This window comes from Lepidochelys kempii, chromosome 5, assembly GCF_965140265.1.
Source record: "Lepidochelys kempii isolate rLepKem1 chromosome 5, rLepKem1.hap2, whole genome shotgun sequence".
Taxonomy (NCBI): domain Eukaryota; kingdom Metazoa; phylum Chordata; order Testudines; family Cheloniidae; genus Lepidochelys; species Lepidochelys kempii.
Window position 1 is genome coordinate 102,324,476 of NC_133260.1, and position 20,081 is coordinate 102,344,556.

Genomic DNA, 20,081 nt, shown 5'->3' on the forward strand with positions numbered 1-20,081 from the left:
AGGACCTGACATCTGAAGGAGTGCACTCAGAGGGACCAGAAAGGGGACAGAGGTGCACACTTTGCAACATAGACATTGCAGAACTTTGCTACAGCTGGGCAGTCTGAAAATTATACTGACTAGGGACAAAAGTGAAAATGACTGATCTATTTTCGTGGTGCAAGTTGAAAGAATGGAGAAAGTTTAAAAAAAAAAAAAAACAACAGCAACCCAGCATTAGTAGTGAAAGGAAAATTCTGCAGTTTGAAAACAAGTCTTACAATGAAAACCATGTATGGACTCTGGCCCCTGCACTGAGAATCATGTGAGCTCAGATGTTAATTGAGAGCTGTTCATTAGTGACCTTTTACTGTATAAAACTCAGAAGGATAGGTTGAATAAGCCTATGTATGTTTAAAAGGTTCCCAGATTTTGGTCATAAAGAACATGCAGAGGATACCAGAGATAAATTCTCTATTTCTGGGAATGGGATAGTAGAAATTTGGATCAGATTGTTATAGTATATCATTGTTTCTTGAATTGTTCCCTTCTCTTTAAAACCCACCTCTGCTGCGTTTGTCTACAAAACACTCAATGTTTAGGCAGCTGGTGAGCTCTGACTGCTGCTTATCTCAGTGATCACAATTATTTCATTGTCACCTTCTGCTTCGCCCATCTGTTTGTCATATCTACCTGTCTCAAACATAGATAATATCTTTTGGGCTGGAGCCTAATTATATTATTTTATACTATCCCGCAGCCTCCTTTGACACAGATGGATTTCAATTCTTCTTCCCGTTGCTCCATATTCAACAATTCTTTAATTCTTCAAAGTCTGCTTTCCTGTAACCTAATACTCCTGTATTTTGTAAACATATTTCTGACTATACTGAATACAAGGAGTTCACAGTCACTGGTTCCAAGTTTCCCTATTCTTCGTAACCTGTTGGTCTCTATCAGGAAGGAAGTGGATCATTGAAGGTTTCTTTTATGGCTTTGCTCTCTACTTTTGGGATTATAAAGTTGCCTTTTGCAACTGAAGCTCCATGAGATGAAACTTAAAGAAGAGAATGACCTGGAGTCTCTGGCTCCCATTCAGTGCTCTAAGAGGAGAATAACCATGTCTGTCCAGCACCCCTGATCGACCTCACTGAGGTCTGCCAGGAGCACCCAGGAGACGTACAATGGCTATCGGTCCTACTGCACCATCTGCTGTGAAGGCAAGGAGCTGCTGCTGTGTAGTAATGCAGTACCGCGTCTGCCAGCAGCACCCAGGAGATGTACGGTGATGGTGAGCTGAGCAGGCTCCATGCATGCCATGGTATGGCGTCTGCAAGGGTAACCCAGGAAAAAATGTGTGAAACGCTTGTCTGCCATTTCTTTCAGGGAGAGAGGGAGGGAGGGAGGCCTGACGACATGTATCCAAAACCACCGCGACAATGTTTTTGCCCCATCTGGCATTAGGAGCTTAACCCGGTATTCCAATGGGCAGCGGAGACTGCGGGAACTGTAGGATAGCTACCCACAGTGCACTGCTCTGTAAGTCGATGCTAGCCATGGTAGTGAGGACGCACTCCGCTGACTTAATGCTCTTAGTGTGGACATACGCAATCGACTGTATAAAATTGGTTTCTAAAAATCGACTTCTATAAAAGCGACCTAATTTCGTAGTGTAGACATACCCAGTAAAAGTTTTGTTGTTCAGGGGTGTGAAAAAAACACCACCCCCCATGCCCCCAAATGACAAAAGTTTTACCAACGAAAAGCACCAGTGTGAACAGCGCTTTGTCAGTGGGAGAGCTCTCTCCCGCCAATAAAGAATGGCTACACTGCACAACTTCTAGCAGCACAGATGTAACGGCACAGCTGTGTCGCTAAAAGGTGCGTAGTGTAGACCTAGCCTTCAGCCTGGTCTATGCTGGGGTGGGGGGGATCGATCTAAGATACGCAACTTCAGCTACGAGAATAGCGTAGCTGAAGTTGACGTATCTTAGATCGACTTAAAAATCACTTACTTTGCATCCTCGTGGTGCAGGATCGACGGCCGCCACTCCCCCGTCGACTCCACTTCCACCTCTCACTGTGGTGGAGGTCTGGAGTCGATGGCAGAGCGATCGGGGATCGATTTATCACGTCTACACTAGACGCAATAAATTGATCCCCGATAGATTGACCACTACCCGCCGATCCAGCGGGTAGTGTAGACATGGCCTATGCATCACCTCTAATTTTCCAGCAGTACAGGTTTGCATTTCAAAGTTCTAGCCTATCTAACATGGAGTGGCTCTAATTACCATCTACATACTTTTCTGACATGTCTCTAAAAGTTGAATCTGAGTCAATTAGCCTGCAAGCTGCTGAACCCTTTCTGGCCATGTGTCACAGACTGGTAAGGTCTTCAAGGCAGGGAATGTTTATAAATATGTTCTGTAAAGTGCTGAATATACCATGATCTCTACAAATAAATAATAATTATATTTTTTCTTCCCTTTCTATCTCCTGATGCAGATTGCATGGTGACATTCTAGTTAGGAGAATAATTTCACTGTTTCAGTTATGCCTAATTGATTATACAGTCCTCCTTATCATTTATTAGCACTGTTAGTATGCCTGGCTTGTTTTCCCCCAGATCCCTCTTATATTTGTGAATAATTTGCACATGTTGGTACCTTACTGCTGCTGTTATTCTTCATTTGCTGTTTCAGAACAACTCCATCCTCTGTTTCATTTTCTGTGTGGGCAGTACATGCCAGATCATTTGAGTTAAGCAAAAGATTTCCCCCTCCTCCCTTCCTACCTAGTTTTAAGACCACCTAATATGCCCTACCAGTTTTGAACCCTGAAGGATAGCACCCCATCTGCTTAAGTGGAGACTGTCTAGTCCTAGCAATCATGTCCCATCACAAAATGCATTCCAGTGCTGTGTGAATCCATAACCCTCATCTTTGCACCATCTGAACATCCGTCAGTTGCTCTCTAGTGTCAGTTTTCTCTTCTCTTCACTCTGTACTTGGCACCAGAAGGTTCTCTGAGAAGATCATCTGGGCTTGTCTTGTCTTTACTTCTCTCCCAGGCTCCTGAAGTAATTCTTGATTATATTGATGTATATTAAATCAACTTTCTCTGATACCATTTATTCCCCCTAGAACTACAAGCAGTGGCAGATTTCCAGCATGTTTAGGGTATCTGGAACCCTGATTTTGACATCCTTTATCCCAGTGTCCAGGAAGCAACATATCCTGTGCCAATATTGTATCTAGCAGCTTTGTATTCTACTAAGAATTCTCACATGACCCTCGTTTTGCAGACAGCTGGTATACTTTCTTGATTTTATTCTGATTTCAACATATTTGAATAAAATATTTAAAAGAAGCCAAAGGCAAGGAAATGCATAATGAAGGATGAAAACTCCATGTTAATTCTTATCCTCCCTGTTGCTATTTGCCTGGCTCCTGATATTTAACACTGTGTGTTTAAGTTGATGCAGTTCCTCGGTCAGGTGAAAAGAAGGAATACTTGCCTTTAAGGCACCAGGCCAGCTCCTCACCAGGTATAAATTGTCTCAGCTCTTTTGAAGCAAATGAGTCTCTGACAATTTGCACCCGCTGAGGATCTAGCCCACCTACTTTTGAAGAGCATAAACACCACAGCGGAGGGGTGATAAATCCCCCTGCATATCCCAGTGGGGGAAGTCCTGGCAGTATGGCTACAGTATGAACCCTGCCTAGGGAGCAGAGGAAGTGGAGCAAACTCCACCTCAGTGGTGGTAGAATTCAGAGGAAACTCCTGTAGGGGACATTCAAAAAGTTCTCCTCCCCCTCAGCGCTTCTGCCTGAAAATCAGTGATCTAGCCCATAATTACTCTCTGAAGTACCAGCAGCATGTTCCTACAGAATACTTGGTAACTACTGTCTGCCAAGTAAATCTGAGAATAACTACCTGGCCATGTGGAGGTTTGAGATAGCCTGGCAACTCTGGTATGATATAAAGCATCATGCAATTAACCAGTCATTAAGTCTTCATCAGAAATTAGCATTCAGTGTTAATAAATCAGGCTTCGGGTCTGTTTCCAAAAAAGTGGTGACTACTGTATTTTCTAAAAGGAATCATTTTCAGTATGATTTTTCTAAATGGTATTTTATGATGGTGGTAATGAGGTTAAATAGGCAGTTGGCTTTCCCTCCTCTTCCAGTGACCTTCTGTAGATCACGCAGCTGCAGCTCGGTCTGCCTTTCTTTCCTGCTGACTATCCTGAGGGTGCTGCAGCTTTTTCCAAATGACACAGAAAATGGAAGTTTAACAGAGGGTATATTAATGCTTCTCCTTTCCTTCAGAGACAGCACAGGCAAAAGGTCTTTTCTGTCTCTCACTCTCAAAACAATGTAAGGAAACAATTTCTGAGAGCAGTAGAGGGAACAGAAGTTGAACTCTTGGATAATTACAATACCTTGAGAATGCAGAGGAGTACAGAATTAGAAATTGAACTTTCAGCCGAGAAACAATGGTCTAGACTGTAAATCAAACAAGCAGTACATAGTGCTCAGTGGGTGTGGGAGACTATCGGACAATGCAAATAACCTTTTAAAACCACTCACCTATAAACTCATGAAATGCATGATGAGAGTTCAGGCTATTAAAGTGACTGACAAATGGCACATGGTTATGGTATGGATAACAATTCTGAGAATGTGAGGGAGACAGAGAACCACACACACAAACTATGACAGGAGTCCAGTTTGCAAAACCCTTTTCTGCCCATACAGACTGATGTATGCCTCAGTATACAGCTCTATCACCTGAAGTGCTTTGCTGTGCCATTCTATTTGCTCTCAGAAAATCCTCCCTGCAATTTAAAATCAGAGCTTATTACTGACTGAAGCATCTTCATCAGGAGTGAAATCTCTTCTTCCGCAGCACAAATTCTTTAATACCATTCATTTTCTCTGAAAAGTCCCCTGAGTAGCTTGTTTATTTTTAAACAGCTTTTTTTGTGTAAAGAAGTGCAAATAATTTTGCAGCCAAATATTTCAATTTGTATGCTAAAACTGAACAGAGTGAACCTCACACTGACAGCATATTAAATTCTCATAATGAATCTGAGCGATAAGTCCTTTAGTGTGCTGTATATAGAGTATATTTCATTCTATAGACGGACAAGCCACAGTTGAAATAGGCTCAGATCATTGGTTATACCTGAAGGGGCAAACCTTGGTTGCCACTGCACATACGCATATGCAAGGTAGAGCACGTGGAGTGAGAGATTCAAGACCGCATAAGACAAGAGCACTTATGTGCAGAATAGGTAGCCAATTACCAACTCTGGAAACAAGTGGCATAAAAGCAGTTATGTTGCAGCTGATGTGTGACCCGTAGAATGGCACAAAGTGGTGTTGTTTGTGCAAATGAATAATCCACATGCATGAAAAAAACCAGCTGCACAAACCCCCCATGTGAGCCTAGAAAACCCACATAAGTCTGCAGCACCAGAGTGCTCCATCTCTGAAGTGGAGTCAAAGGAGTCCACAAATGGGCTGAGGTGAAAGCAAACATATCCATGACATCCTTCATAATAAGGAAGCTAGGTTCTGCTTCCAGTGGGACTGAGGCAGGATCCCTGGGATGCGTGTCTTGCAGTTACAAGGGTTCTGGACACAAGAAAATTCAACAGCAAAGCAGCAGACCATGGGGCAGAACACAAGGGTGAATGATGCCAACTAATTGCTAGGTGAAGTGCCTCACTCAGCAGGAAAATCAAGGACTCAGGACTGGGAAGAAAAAGAGTCCATCCCTACCAGCTGAGAGGAAGGGCTTATCTAGGGGCATGACTAGGATGGAAGTGTCTGTCAAGGTAGGCAAGACTTGGAGGAAAAGTCTGTCAGCAGGTTCCCTAATGTTAGTAGATCTAGACCCTGTTGAGGCTTTATCCACTCCTAGAGGGTTCTGCTGCAGACCACATGCTTTACCTTTTTCTTGTTACTATCCAACTTCCATGATGACTGCCTCTTATATTGAGTATTGGTGCCTCTAGTCTCAGGCTAAAGCAGGATGGAATAAATCATGATGAACACAATGAGAACAGGCATTCTGAGCCCATGGATTGTCTATTCAACCCAAAGCAGGTAGGTGTGGACCTTGTGGTTCTACCATCTTGTCCAACATGACACCATCATTTCATCACAATGAGTCCACAGCCTGCTGATCACATGCACTGTCCCATCTGTGGTGTTTTCTGTGCAGAGATGGGGGTGTGGGTTGGATCCTGGCAATATGGCTCAACAATGTGCCTGGGATTTATGGCACCTGTCCTCAGAATTACAGCCACTACGCAAGTGGCCATGAACAGGAAAAGCAGTTCCTGCTGTCAGATGTGATTATGCGGGGCTATTGGCCGGCAAACAGAGAGTAGCAGTATGAGAAATGTGGTGAATGGATTCATGAGATTCTTTCAAATTGGGTTTACAGCAGTGAGGTGGCCAGGTACCAAAGCTCCAGCACATCATGTTGCCACACATATTTTACCAGGAAAATCATGATCAGTAAGTTATGAGTTTTCAAATGATCCCTCTCAAGGCATACTTTGTGCAAAATTTAGTATAGTCTTGTAAAAGGGATGAACAGCAGAGTACAGACTGTCACAGCTGCTTACTGCTGCATTATCACATACATGTGCCCTGTTTGTTCTGGCATGTGTTCAATATGTACTATATATTTCCATGTTGGTTTTCTGCTCGCATTGGTTGTCTGCATAACTGATACTCATGAATACATGGCATGTGAGCATCTTAGTAGTCACTATGGACCAGATTTGTCCCTGGTGTAAATCCACTGAAATCATTGGAACTATGCCAGGAGTTGACATGGCCCTTTCTGTAGTATTGGTCATCCCATTTTGACTTATTCTGCTGGTTTGCATTATCATGCATGTCTTACTCTCTGTACTGCTGTCTCGCTGGGGTCCAGATGTGTGTGGTTTGCAGGGACATGAATTCATGTTGTCATTTTCTGGCTACATGAATACTTTTTGGCCTGTATTGTTTTGGTATTCATGAGCAATTGCAGCAGGCCTGTCTGGTCTTTGCCAGTGTCAGGCTTTGATATGTCTCTCCTACTACGGTGTGTGTGCATTACATTGCTAGTGGGATGCAACCCTGCCTGCCTGATTGTCTTGCATAGCTATTCCATGGCTGTGTAGTGCAGAGAGTGTCTTGCTGGGGTACTAGAGGAAGGACAGCAAGGGTATGCATATTACCTTCATTGTGGCAGCTCCTGTACAAGGATGGCCAGAAGGAGACCCAGTTTAGGGTAGATAATCCCAGTTTATGGAGTGGCTATTATGATGTTACTATCTGATTATTTCTCTGTACAGAAGCAGCCATCCTCACCCAAGTATATGTAAAGCTACAATGGTTGTTTTTGTAGCCTCTATGGTACTGATAGTTTCTTTCCCTTTCTGGCCTTCCATAAAAGTACCTATTCACCCTCCATGTTTATGCAGCCCAGTTCTTTCAGGGGAGTGAGTCAGAATTTGAGGGCCTTTCCCACAGCCACCTCTGCACCTCTTAGGGGATTTCTACGCTGGGAGTGTGCTTCCCTGTGTGAGTAGACACACACACGCTAGCTCTGCTCATTTTCACTCGCTAAAAATATCGGTGTAGCTGGGGTAACACAGGCAGCCACCCAAGTACATACCTGGGGGTCTGGGCAGGTTTGTACTTGGGCAGTTAGCCCAAGTAACTGTCCCTGGTAACCCAGCCACATGGCTATTGTTACGGTACTAGATGAAGCAGAGCTAACATGTGACTGTCTACCTGCACAGGGAAGCATGCTCCCTGCTGCTGTGTTGACATACCCTTAGTGGGGGTCACCATGGCTTTGCCATAGCCAGAATGTAGCCCTCAGACAGGATGCTGTGTGGATCAACATTCAACGGCACATGTATCAATCAATGATCCGACTCCCCATAGGTTTGATCTCTTCCCATCCCCAGTTATTCATAACCCCGTTGTTTGCCAAAGAATTGTTTTATTCTGTTGAACTTTGATGCTTTCTGCACAATTATATTCTGATATCCTTCTAATATTTCAAGCATCCTGTTTTGGTCAGAGTTCTCTGCTCTCTAGGCAGCATCATATGCTTTGTGTGAGCCAGGCCTAATTCAGAATAAACAGCCAACGCTTGTAACATACTTCACATTACTCACTTTTCCAATGACCAGCTCACACTTTCTATTTTAAAGATAATGTCTTACCTACAAATGCTTTTCGGATGACATCACTGAGGGAATGACTGACTCCGTATGTCCATCGCTGGGCTCTTTTAAGTGCATCTGGGGGCCACTTCTGATTAAAATTGTATAGTGTGGGTTTATTTTATTAAAATATGTGCAACTTCTATAGATCAGGACAGGTTGGCTGGAGGCAGGGAAGAGGCACTACAGAGCCAGCTGGCTGAGAAGTGAGGGAGAAAGAAACGGATAAGGACAAGGATGGATTGGCTGGACGGGGTTGTGTGCTGGAGCAGAAAAAGGAAGCAGCAGACAACAATGATGCCCCCAAGTGAAGGAAAACATAAAGCACCTGGGGAGAGGTGGGACTTAGGCGGAAGTTCCCAGGGACTGGAAGAGGCAAGAAGCCCCAGAGGAAATCTCCAGGTGGGTGTCGTGTGAAGGAGTCAGGAGTGAGCACTTGTGACAGTCTCTATTTGGAGGCAGCAGCAGCTGGAGCATGCATGGAAGAGGAGGAAGCTGCCACAGAGGAAACCCCAAGTCAGCAGCAGCATAAAGAGCTGGGAGCAGAGAAAGTCTTCAGCTGAGGGCAGCAGGGAGCTACAGGAGACTGACCCTTCCCCAACCCAGAGCTTCAAACATCCCCTTGCCCACTGTGGCTTGTTTTCATGCCTTACATAGCTGGACACAGGGGAGGTTCTCAGTGCTGAGTAGATCTAAGTCTTGGCATGGCGCTAGTTGAGGACTTTTTTTTCTTTTTTTTTTTGACAATCACTCCTTATAATGGATTGGTGTGTGGAGGAGGAGAAGCAAACAGCAAGCATGAGCAGAATGCTAATGGTGCTCCTCCTTGCGAGGGCCCCTCCCCACACACAACCCTCTGTCTAAGTCCTGCTCCCTAGTGAGTGTTTACAGCTCATGTAGAATTTCTGTTGTCCAAATTCTCACTGGAGCCTAATGGTGAAATCCAGACCTATTGAAGTCAATGGTAAAACTCCCATTGGCTTCAATGGAGCCAGGTTTTCACCTGAGCTCTCCAAGCCCATTACTCTGTATTGAGACTGAGTGAAAGAACTTACACCGAATCTTTGTATGTTTCATTTCACTGTATCATGTTCATCAGCATTACCTAGGGTGATTTTCCAAAGAATTCCCCACTCACTAAGCCTGAGAGATTGTTCATCTAGTAACTGAAAATTAAGCTTAAAGACCCATTTCTTGCCCTCACATATACTAGTAAAAATCTAACTGAAGTCAATAGAAAATGCATCCATACCTGAGGGCAAACTTGGGGCCCTAGCTGTTTTGATAATTATTCCCTTTTCTTGGAACTTACATCCTTGACAGATTTAATTTTTTTAATTACGTACCACATTCAGGGGGAGGGATAGCTCAGTGGTTTGAGCATTGGCCTGCTAAACCCAGGGTTGTGAGCTCAATCCTTCAGGGAGCCATTTAGGGATCTGGGGCAAAAATTGGGGATTGATCCTGCTTTGAGCAGGGGGTTGGACTAGATGACCTCCTGAGGTCCCTTCCAACCCTGATATTCTATGATTCAGTCTTAAAAGTGTGATTCTATGCTGAACAGTGATTTTGTGAAAACGGCTTTGTGCCTTGTTCAGTTTACAAGTAAAAATGTTTTTTCTAACTGCCAACCTCGCAGAGTCACCCTGGGATCTGAGAACCAAGCTGGGTTCTTTCTGGTTTGTGTATCACCAGAAAACAAAGGTCCTGCAGACCAAATGCTGCTCCCCATTACACCTGTGCTGCCCTTCAGTGTCACTCTGCAAGTGTAACTGAGCACATAATTTGAAGCCCATAGGGTTGAACAAAGGCTCATGTTAATGGAAGTTGAGTTAACTTTAGTTGAACCACAATTAATTGACTGCAATGCAGGGATTGCAGGGTCAGGGTGTAATTCTATGGTCAGTGTTGGGTAGGACATCAGACTTGATTATCTTAGCAGTCCTTCCTGGCCTTGACATCTATGAACAATTCCTTCCAATTCACTTTCATAGAGCTGTGCTGGTTGTGCAGGGCCAGGGGCAGTAAAAGGTAGTAAAATCGTACTTTCTTTCAACCAAGTAAGCAGATCTGGCTCGGGATACACACACAGAGCAGATCTGCTCAGTAAGAAAATGCCACTTTTTTACAGTCACTTTTCAAGGAGGAGTAGGTGCACTTTATGGCTTGCTTGCTCAGCTTTGTCTTCCCATGGCCTTTGTCCATTTTAATGCTATTTTCAGGAAGTCTGTTATAAATGTATCATCTGATTGATCAGTCAACATTTTCTCAAGGGATGCTGGCCACTGCCTGATTACCTAAGCCTACTTTCTTCTTCCTCCAGCCCATAAAAAAAAATCTGCACACACATAATTACCATACATAATTGAAAACCTGCTACTGCTATGACCATAAGCAATAAAACCTGTACTGGTCAATGCCAAGTGCTTGGTGGCCATTAATTAACCCAGAAACCTCAGGAAGCGCCAACAGCTTTGGGCTGATGAGCGCTTGAGGGGGGTAGCGGAAACTTTGATGGAGGAAATCCCATCAAAAAGCGGTTGAGCAAACTCAGTGTTTTTGCCAATGACATCCACACAGGACAGATTGGGCCCTTCAGCTGTGGCTGATAACCAATCTAGGTGTGGAACCCTGAAAGGCAGGCAGATGGAAGCTCTCCTCTGCACTGGCAACGCCTGCAGTGTAGCTGGTTCCAAATGTATCGACTCCCGTCCTTCCTTTGGTCCAAACCAGTGAAGTCAAGAGGGAGATTCTGACACATGGGCAAAGCAGTGCCTCCTTATCAACTGCCCAGGCTATTGCAGCCACATCACATGGCGAGGACACTCCATCCTTGCTGGCAACATGGACACAACATGGAAGGTGGCAGTTACAGGTTATAAGCTCTCACTTGATTGGCGTAGAGGAGGGCGCAAAGGGTCAACGGTGGGAGGAATCATTGCGTTCCATTGGTCAGCCACAGCTTTCCACAAAGATGGGCAGCCCCCAGACAGTTAGGTACTGACCTGCCATGGTCTGTCCGCCTAATGAGGTGTATGGGGCTAGACCAAAAGTTGAAAGGCAGATGGGAACCTTGCACCTGGCAAAAATAGGAAACCAAGAAAAGAGTCCGTAGGAAGCAAGCAGCTCCCAACCAAGATACATACATTTTCAGTAACTGCCAAATATCATGAAAATCTCGGATTGGACTATTCTGTCACATGAGACATTGCAAACCATCTACATCATAGGCTGCAATTCCTACCATCTCTCACAGACCAAAGGATGCCAATTTTCTGATTTGTGAACATCAGGCTTTTATCTTTTTCTTTTTTCCCCATTCCTTTTACTTTCTTTTTACCACTAGGAAATGTCGGCTTGTAATAAAAGCTGACGGTGGACAGATGCTCAAATTATTGACTAAAGTGGCTAACAAGAAAGGAAAATTTGTTTTACGTGTTAGTTTATTTCCTCAGAGACAACAAGCCCACTGTCCGTCTTATCTACAGAGGCTTGGTGCTCATCACCTTAATACCTGAGCAACTCCCAAGTGCAAGAATCACAACAACAGCATCTCTCTCAATCTCTCCGGTCAACAGGAAGCAAGTTTAAGGGTGTGTATTTTCTTCCAATTGTACATAAAAACATGTGTGCACTGGTGTATGTAAGAGTAAAGCTCATGAGAAAAGCAGAGACAAGGAGGTGTGTTATACATTTAGTCCTGGAAGAGGAGAGGTGAGTGGTAATTCTTCCTCTTTCTAGTAGGCATTTCCATGGTCTTGGTCCAGCCCCTGAAAAGAGTGTGTATCCCTCAAGTCACCCTCTAGTAGTCAACTGATGTATTGTTCCGGTGGAATGTAGCTACCTGGTGAATAGATTTCTCAAGTAGCTAGATCTGAGCCCTCTTACAGCTTTGCAAATCAAGACACAGATCTTGAATGGGGAGCTACAGCCAAGTGGCAGCCTAGGGTAATGATTTCCTGTTAGCCTTCAGACTGCTGTGTTTTGTACAAGCTGGAGCTTTTCCAGGACAGAGGGTTTAATTCCTAGATATAAAGATGTAAGCAGTGTCAGGATGAGCTCCACCCTGACATCTGGTGGTGAGGTGTGGCAAGTTGTGGAAAAGAACTTCAGGGGCCGATCTCATTTGCATAGGCACACCCACCACGCCTAGAATGAGACCATAGCTGCCCAAATGGTCACTTTGGCTGCTGTGGGATCCCCAGTGTCTCTGTTATTGGGGCAGGAAGAATAAATTGCTATTACCCTGATTATGGGAACTGTGCTTGAAACTGTACGTGGCCTTTTGTTATGATGGAGGGATTCACCATCAACTAAGTAGCACTCGCTAGGCAAGGGTCATGGGTTCCAAAACTGTGTGAATGGAGAGAGGCTGGGGACAAGTATTAATACTTGGTGGCATGGGCCCCTTGGTGAGGGCCTTACATGCTGATTGCACTTCCTCCTCTCTCCACTGTGGAATATCAGAGCTAATTTTGATTTCATTAGAAGTCTAGTTATAGGCTGCTGAGCTCACTTTGGGCTGACAGTGCACCAGCACTGGGGCTCCCCTACTATAAGCTGAATTCACCTAAGAGCTGAAATCACTGAGTGTTGTGTTAAGTAGTGGGGGAGCCTGAAGATATATTGTGGAGCAATTTGCGGGACGGCTGGTGAAGCAGTTCGACGCGGAGCAGTGTGTGGATGGCAGGAGCTGCTTGTGGGCCGTGGAGCTGAGTGAAGGAGTTCGTGGGGCGGCTGGCGGAGCGGAGCGCAGCTGAGTGAAGGAGTTCGTGGGGCGGCTGGCGGAGCGCAGCTGAGCGAAGGAGTTCGTGGGGCGGCTGGCGGAGCGGAGCGCCGCTATGGAGCTATGGGGCGGTCAGCTTCAGATCACGTAAGGTGCCTCTTACCCCTGTCCCATTTCCACCCAGATTGGGAGGTAAAGCTCCGCCGATAAACTTTCGAACTCTGGGGCTGCCCTGACCAGGGACAGAGACTTTTGGGGCATTGGACTTTTGGGACTTTGGGTGATTTGGGGTTGCTGGACTCAAGAACCAAAGGGAAAAGGGCATGCCCCAATTTGCCTGGGGTGGGGTTGTTTTTGCTCATGGGTTGTGTTATGAATCCTGTTGGTGGTGTTTCCCCAACATAATGCCACATTGTTTCTCTCTGTTATTAAAAGGCTTTTGCTACACTCAGACTATGTGCTTGCGAGAGGGGAAGTATCGCCTCTTGGAGGCGCCCAGCGGGGGTGGTATATATTTGTCCCAGGTCACTGGGTGGGGGCTCGAGCCGGTTTGCATTGTGTTATTGGAATGGAACCCCTAGATATTGAACCCGGCCCTTGTTGCTGCCAACTCTGACGGGCAGAAGGGTTACATTTTTGGGGGCTCGTCCGGGATCGCCTGGGTCAGTACCCCTCGCAAGCACCTGTTGAGTGATCCACTACATTGGGAAACAATTTATATTTTTTTTTGTTTGTGCTTATATTTTGAGGAAATTACTGTTTGTATAATGGCTAATATGTCAGGTTTGTTGGGCCCTGGCTCAGCAGCTTCTAGCTCGGAGGCTGCAGCCTCGGCTGATGATTGGACAAAAGCTCTGGGGCAAATATTGGAAAAGGTTGCGCTGCCCCATGCTGAGTCAGACTCTTGTCGTAAGTTAAGATTATTTGCTGGGGAGGAGGAGTTTGAACCCTGGTTAGAGCATACCACTGAAATGCTGCAAGAGTGGGCCGTACCAGATGCAGAAAAGCGAAGATGCCTTATAGAGAGCCTTGGCGGCCCAGCATTAGATGTGATTCGCACCCTGAAGCTCATTGACCCTGGGGTCAGTGTGAAGGACTGCCTAGAGGCCCTTGAACACAACTTTGGGAGCGTAGAGGGCCCTGAAGACAGCTACTCTAAGTTCCTTAATTCCCGACAACAAAAGGGCGAGAAGGCTTCAGCCTACATACAGAGACTGGAGAGACTGCTTCAGAGAGCTGTCATGAGGGGAGCAGTGACTGCTGAGCAGATGGATCAGACCAGACTGGCTCAAATTGTAAGAGGAACTCAGTATCAGAACCCGATTCTACTTCATCTCCGGCTAAGAGAACGACGGGAACATCCCCCAAGTTACTCCCAGCTGATAAAAGAGGTCCGAGAGGAGGAAGAAAGGCAGGCTGCCAGTGAGTTTTGGGAAGCCCAAACATCGGAGCCAGCCAGCACAACACCACTGCAAATGGCCAGTGTACTGATGGTGAGCACCAGAGAGGAACTTGCCCAACAAATGCAGGTCCTGACGGAACGGATAGCTGAGCTGCAAAGTACCGTTGACCGAGTTAAGACTTCTAGGAATAAGAAGCCTCAAACTGTGGCGATTGAGAAGCCCGCACTTAGAGCCACCATCCCCCCCAGGCGAAGGGGGAAAGGTCAATTCTTCTGCTACCGATGTGGTCAGGATGGACACAGTGCTGCCAAGTGCCGTAATGAAGAAAACCCCTCCTTAGTGTATGGAAAGCTGAGGATCAGTTGGGAGAGATCCGGTAGCTGCCAGAGGGTCTGGGGACGGGGACCCCCCAGGTCTGCAGGATTTGAAGATTCCCCCAGAAAAGACTGTCCAGCTGGGATCCCTGCAGGACTGATAGGGCCTCGAGCAGAGGTCATGGTGAGGATCGAAGGGGTGGAGTGTAAAGCAGTGCTTGACACTGGATCTCAAGTGACTATTATATTTCAGTCATTCTACCAACAGATGCTTAGGCACCTGCCTATACAGCCACTGACTGGCCTTGGCCTATGTGGCCTCAGCATGGATGAATACCCCTATCAAGGGTATGTCATAGTGCACCTGGAATTCCCAGAGGAGGTTGCTGGGGTAAGAGAAGAGGTAGACACAGCTGCCTTAATATGCCCTGACCCTAAAGGGACTTCTGATGTGTCTGTGCTGATAGGGACCAACTCCAGTCTCTTCAAGGTACTCGCGGATTACTGCAGAAGGCGGGCTGGGAACCAGTACCTGAATACCCTGATGATCCATACGCTTTGTGCTGAAGCCTATAGGAAAATTGAGAGCGCTAAAAGGGACACATCTGAGCTACCGCTTGGGGCACTGAAGTACGCGGGCACAACCCCCTTAGTAGTGCCTGCAAGGACGGAGCAAGAAGTGCTTGTCATGAGTACCTGTCTGAAAGGCAGTAAAGGGACGTTAGCAATGATAGAGCAGCCGATGGGAGGAGAGCTCCCTGAAGGAGTGCTGGTCCCCAGTGGAGTCATAACCCTACCTGCTGAAGCCCAGGAAAGGGTGACTATATTGATTGCTAATGAAACGAGTCGTGATATTTTTGTGAAGCAAGGACAAAAGATAGCAGACCTCTTTGAGCCTGAGTCGATTGTAAAACCCCAGTATGAAACTCCAGTTTCGGCAATAGACCCAGCAAAGTTTGACTTTGGAGATTCACCAGTGTCCGAGGACTGGAAAGATCGCCTGAGGAAGAAACTTTGTGAAAGATCCAAGGTGTTCTCACTGCATGAGTGGGATGTGGGATGTGCAAAAGGAGTAGAGCACAATATCAGACTACATGACTCTCGACCTTTCAGGGAGAGATCTAGGAAGATTGCTCTCTCTGAGATGGAAGATGTGCGACATCATCTTCAGGAGCTGGCTGCGAATGGCATCATTACAGAGTCCCGCAGCCCATACGCCTCACCCATTGTGGTAGTCCGCAAAAAGAATGGGAAAATCCGGATGTGTATTGACTACCGCACCCTAAACAGCCGTACTGTGGTCGACCAGTACACTATGCCTCGAGTGCAAGACGCCTTAGACTGTTTGCTGGGAAGCCAGTGGTTCTCTGTGTTGGATCTTCGAAGTGGATACTACCAGATCCCTCTGGGAGAAGAAGATAAGGAGAAGACAGCCTTCATCTGCCCATTAGGGTTTTATCAGTTCGAACGCATGCCCCAAGGGATTTCTGGAGCACCTGCCACCTTTCAACGTCTCATGGAGAAAGTTGTGGGAGACATGAATTTACTGCAAGTGTTAGTTTATTTGGATGACCTGATTGTGTTTGGAAGAACCTTAGAGGAGCATGAAGAAAGACTTCTTAAAGTGCTTGATAGGTTGGAGGATTATGGTCTGAAGCTTTCAATTGACAAATGCCAGTTCTGCAGAACCTCAGTGAAGTATGTGGGTCACATTGTGTCCCAAGAAGGTGTGAGTACTGATCCTGATAAAATAGAAGCACTCACTACATGGCCACGTCCAAGTACCTACAGAGAACTCAAGACCTTCCTTGGATTTAGTGGCTACTACCGCAGATTTGTGAAAAACTATGCTACGATTGTAAAGCCTCTGAATGATCTTACCAGGGGACATCAGTTCAGCAAGAACAAATCTAAGTCCAAGAATAAGGGGAGGTCCCCAAAGCCTCCTGTGCAGAGACACAATGGCCCCTTTGCACCATTTGGGCCACGGTGGGATGAGAGATGTGAAAGGGCTTTTCAAGAAATCATTACTTGCCTAACTCATGCTCCAGTCCTAGTTTTTGCTGACCCAAGCAAACCATTTATCCTGCATACTGATGCCAGTTTGGAGGGTCTGGGAGCAGTCCTGTACCAGGAAGTGGAAGGCAAATGTAAACCTGTAGCCTTTGCCAGCCGAGGATTGTCTGATAGTGAAACTCGCTATCCCACCCACAAGCTGGAGTTTTTGGCCTTGAAATGGGCCATCACTGAGAAATTTCGAGACTACTTGTATGGTGCTCAGTTCCAGGTGTGGACAGATAACAATCCACTGACTTATGTGTTAACAAGTGCTAAGCTGGATGCTACAGGGCAGAGATGGGTGGCCGCCTTGGCTAGCTATGAGTTCAGCATTCAGTACCGATCAGGGAGAAGCAATGTAGATGCAGATGCATTGTCCAGGCGTCCGCAGGCTCCAGAAGTTGCTGTGATACCCACAGATGGAGTGAGAGCTATTTGCAGTGTGAGTCGCCGAGAGCCAGAGGCCCGTGAAGACTTTCAGGGATGTGTTGCAGAAGCTTTGGGCCTGCCCCCTGAATGCATGCCTTCTGCTTCGGTGAACTATATTGCATTAGACCAATCTCCTTTGCCCATGCTCAATGCGGCTGACTGGCAAGAAGCCCAGCGGCAAGATATTGACATTCGTGATACACTACTTGCCAAAAGGGAGGGGCGAAGCCCAACTGCGGTTGTCCCACCTAACCCGGAGGGTAAACTACTATTGAGAGAATGGACCAAACTAAAACTGATTCAGGGAGTGCTACACCGAATGACCACTGACCCTTTACAAAAACAACGAGCACAACTAGTACTGCCAAAAAAGTACAGAGCCCTGGCCATGAGGGCCCTGCATGATGACTTTGGGCATTTAGGGATGGAGAGGACCCTGGAACTTATTCGTAGTAGGTTCTATTGGCCCCGAATGGCTGAAGATGTTCGCAGGAAATGTGAGACTTGCGCTCGATGTGTTCAAAGGAAAACTCTGCCCACGAGGGCTGCATATCTCAAGAACATCACCAGCAACAAACCTTTGGAGTTGGTATGCATTGATTTCTTGTCTGTAGAGGTAGACAAGAGGAATGTTGGAAACATTCTAGTAGTGACTGACCATTTTACACGGTATGCACAAGCATATCCCACACGTGATCAGAGGGCCACCACCGTTGCTCGAGTATTGTGGGACAAATATTTCTCAGTCTATGGATTCCCGGCTCGGATACACTCTGATCAGGGGCGGGATTTTGAGAGTCACCTTCTGAAGGAGGTGCTGAAGATAGCAGGAATTAAAAAGTCTAGGACAACGCCTTATCACCCCCAAGGTGATCCTCAGCCAGAGAGGTTCAATCGAACCCTATTAGATATGTTGGGAACTTTGCGACCAGAGCAGAAGGCAACCTGGAGCCAGCATGTCGCATTTCTGGTGCATGCCTACAATGCCACAAAGAACGATGCTACGGGAGTCACCCCATATCTCTTGATGTTTGGGCGAGAACCAAGATTACCCATAGACTTGTGCTTTGGTGTATCAGAGGATGGAGATAGCTATGAAACTCATCAGCAATATGTATCCCGACTAAGAGAAAAGCTGCGGGATGCTTATCGCTTAGCTACCGCTGCGGCTCGGAAGAACGCAGACCGCAACAAACATCGATATGATGCTAGAGTGCGTTCGCAGGAGCTCCAGCCGGGGGACAGAGTCCTGCTGCGAAATTTGGGTATTGCTGGCAAACACAAGATAGCTGACAGATGGAAGGCAATACCTTACCTGGTGATGGAAAAGCTGGGAGATCTGCCGGTCTACAAGATCAAACCTGAAGACGGTCCAGGGCAAATAAAGACGGTGCATAGAAACCTTTTGCTCCCTGTGGGGGAATTGGTAAGCACCCCTTGTGAGATGGGCCACGGCAGGGCCGCCGGGCAGAACAGAGGTGCTAGACCAAAGCCGCCATCCAACACAGACAGTGGGCCCCCTGCAGCTAACTTACCCCTATTCTGCACATCTGAGAGTGAGTCTGAGGAGGAAGACACAACCCTGGTGTATCCTGGGATGGAGACAAGATTTCAGTCTCGATCAGCTGAACCAAACGAGAGTTCTCCCTTTTCCGCCCTAAACCCATTGGCGGAACTATTTAGGCCCCTTTCTGATACCCCGGTGCTGCTGATGAGACCCCCCTGTGATGACAAACACAGGTTATTGGACAATGGGGACAGACAGGTAGAGGATGTCCTGGGCACCTTGGACCCTCCAGCGTTAGAACTAGGAGTGCAGGGGCCTACGCCAGTAGCCGAGGGACCCTCCAGGGAAGCCTCTCCATCCGTCACTCAAGAGGATGTTCCCCTTACTTCGGCAACAGAGATTCTCAATAGACGAGACAGGGTGATAAGACCAGTGAAACGGTTAACTTATGATGCACCTGGGGTGACTAGTGAGGAGCCAATACATTTAGCACACAGGCTTGTGGAAGCTAAAGTGGGCTTCCTGAGGCCCTTTGGAGGAAACCAATGAGTTGGTATAAAGGGAGTGTGATTTGTCGGGACGACAAAGTCTCGGCTGGGGGGAGGATGTAAGCAGTGTCAGGATGAGCTCCACCCTGACATCTGGTGGTGAGGTGTGGCAAGTTGTGGAAAAGAACTTCAGGGGCCGATCTCATTTGCATAGGCACACCCACCACGCCTAGAATGAGACCATAGCTGCCCAAATGGTCACTTTGGCTGCTGTGGGATCCCCAGTGTCTCTGTTATTGGGGCAGGAAGAATAAATTGCTATTACCCTGATTATGGGAACTGTGCTTGGAACTGTACGTGGCCTTTTGTTATGATGGAGGGATTCACCATCAACTAAGTAGCACTCGCTAGGCAAGGGTCATGGGTTCCAAAACTGTGTGAATGGAGAGAGGCTGGGGACAAGTATTAATACTTGGTGGCATGGGCCCCTTGGTGAGGGCCTTACATGCTGATTGCACTTCCTCCTCTCTCCACTGTGGAATATCAGAGCTAATTTTGATTTCATTAGAAGTCTAGTTATAGGCTGCTGAGCTCACTTTGGGCTGACAGTGCACCAGCACTGGGGCTCCCCTACTATAAGCTGAATTCACCTAAGAGCTGAAATCACTGAGTGTTGTGTTAAGTAGTGGGGGAGCCTGAAGATATATTGTGGAGCAATTTGCGGGACGGCTGGTGAAGCAGTTCGACGCGGAGCAGTGTGTGGATGGCAGGAGCTGCTTGTGGGCCGTGGAGCTGAGTGAAGGAGTTCGTGGGGCGGCTGGCGGAGCGGAGCGCAGCTGAGTGAAGGAGTTCGTGGGGCGGCTGGCGGAGCGCAGCTGAGCGAAGGAGTTCGTGGGGCGGCTGGCGGAGCGGAGCGCCGCTATGGAGCT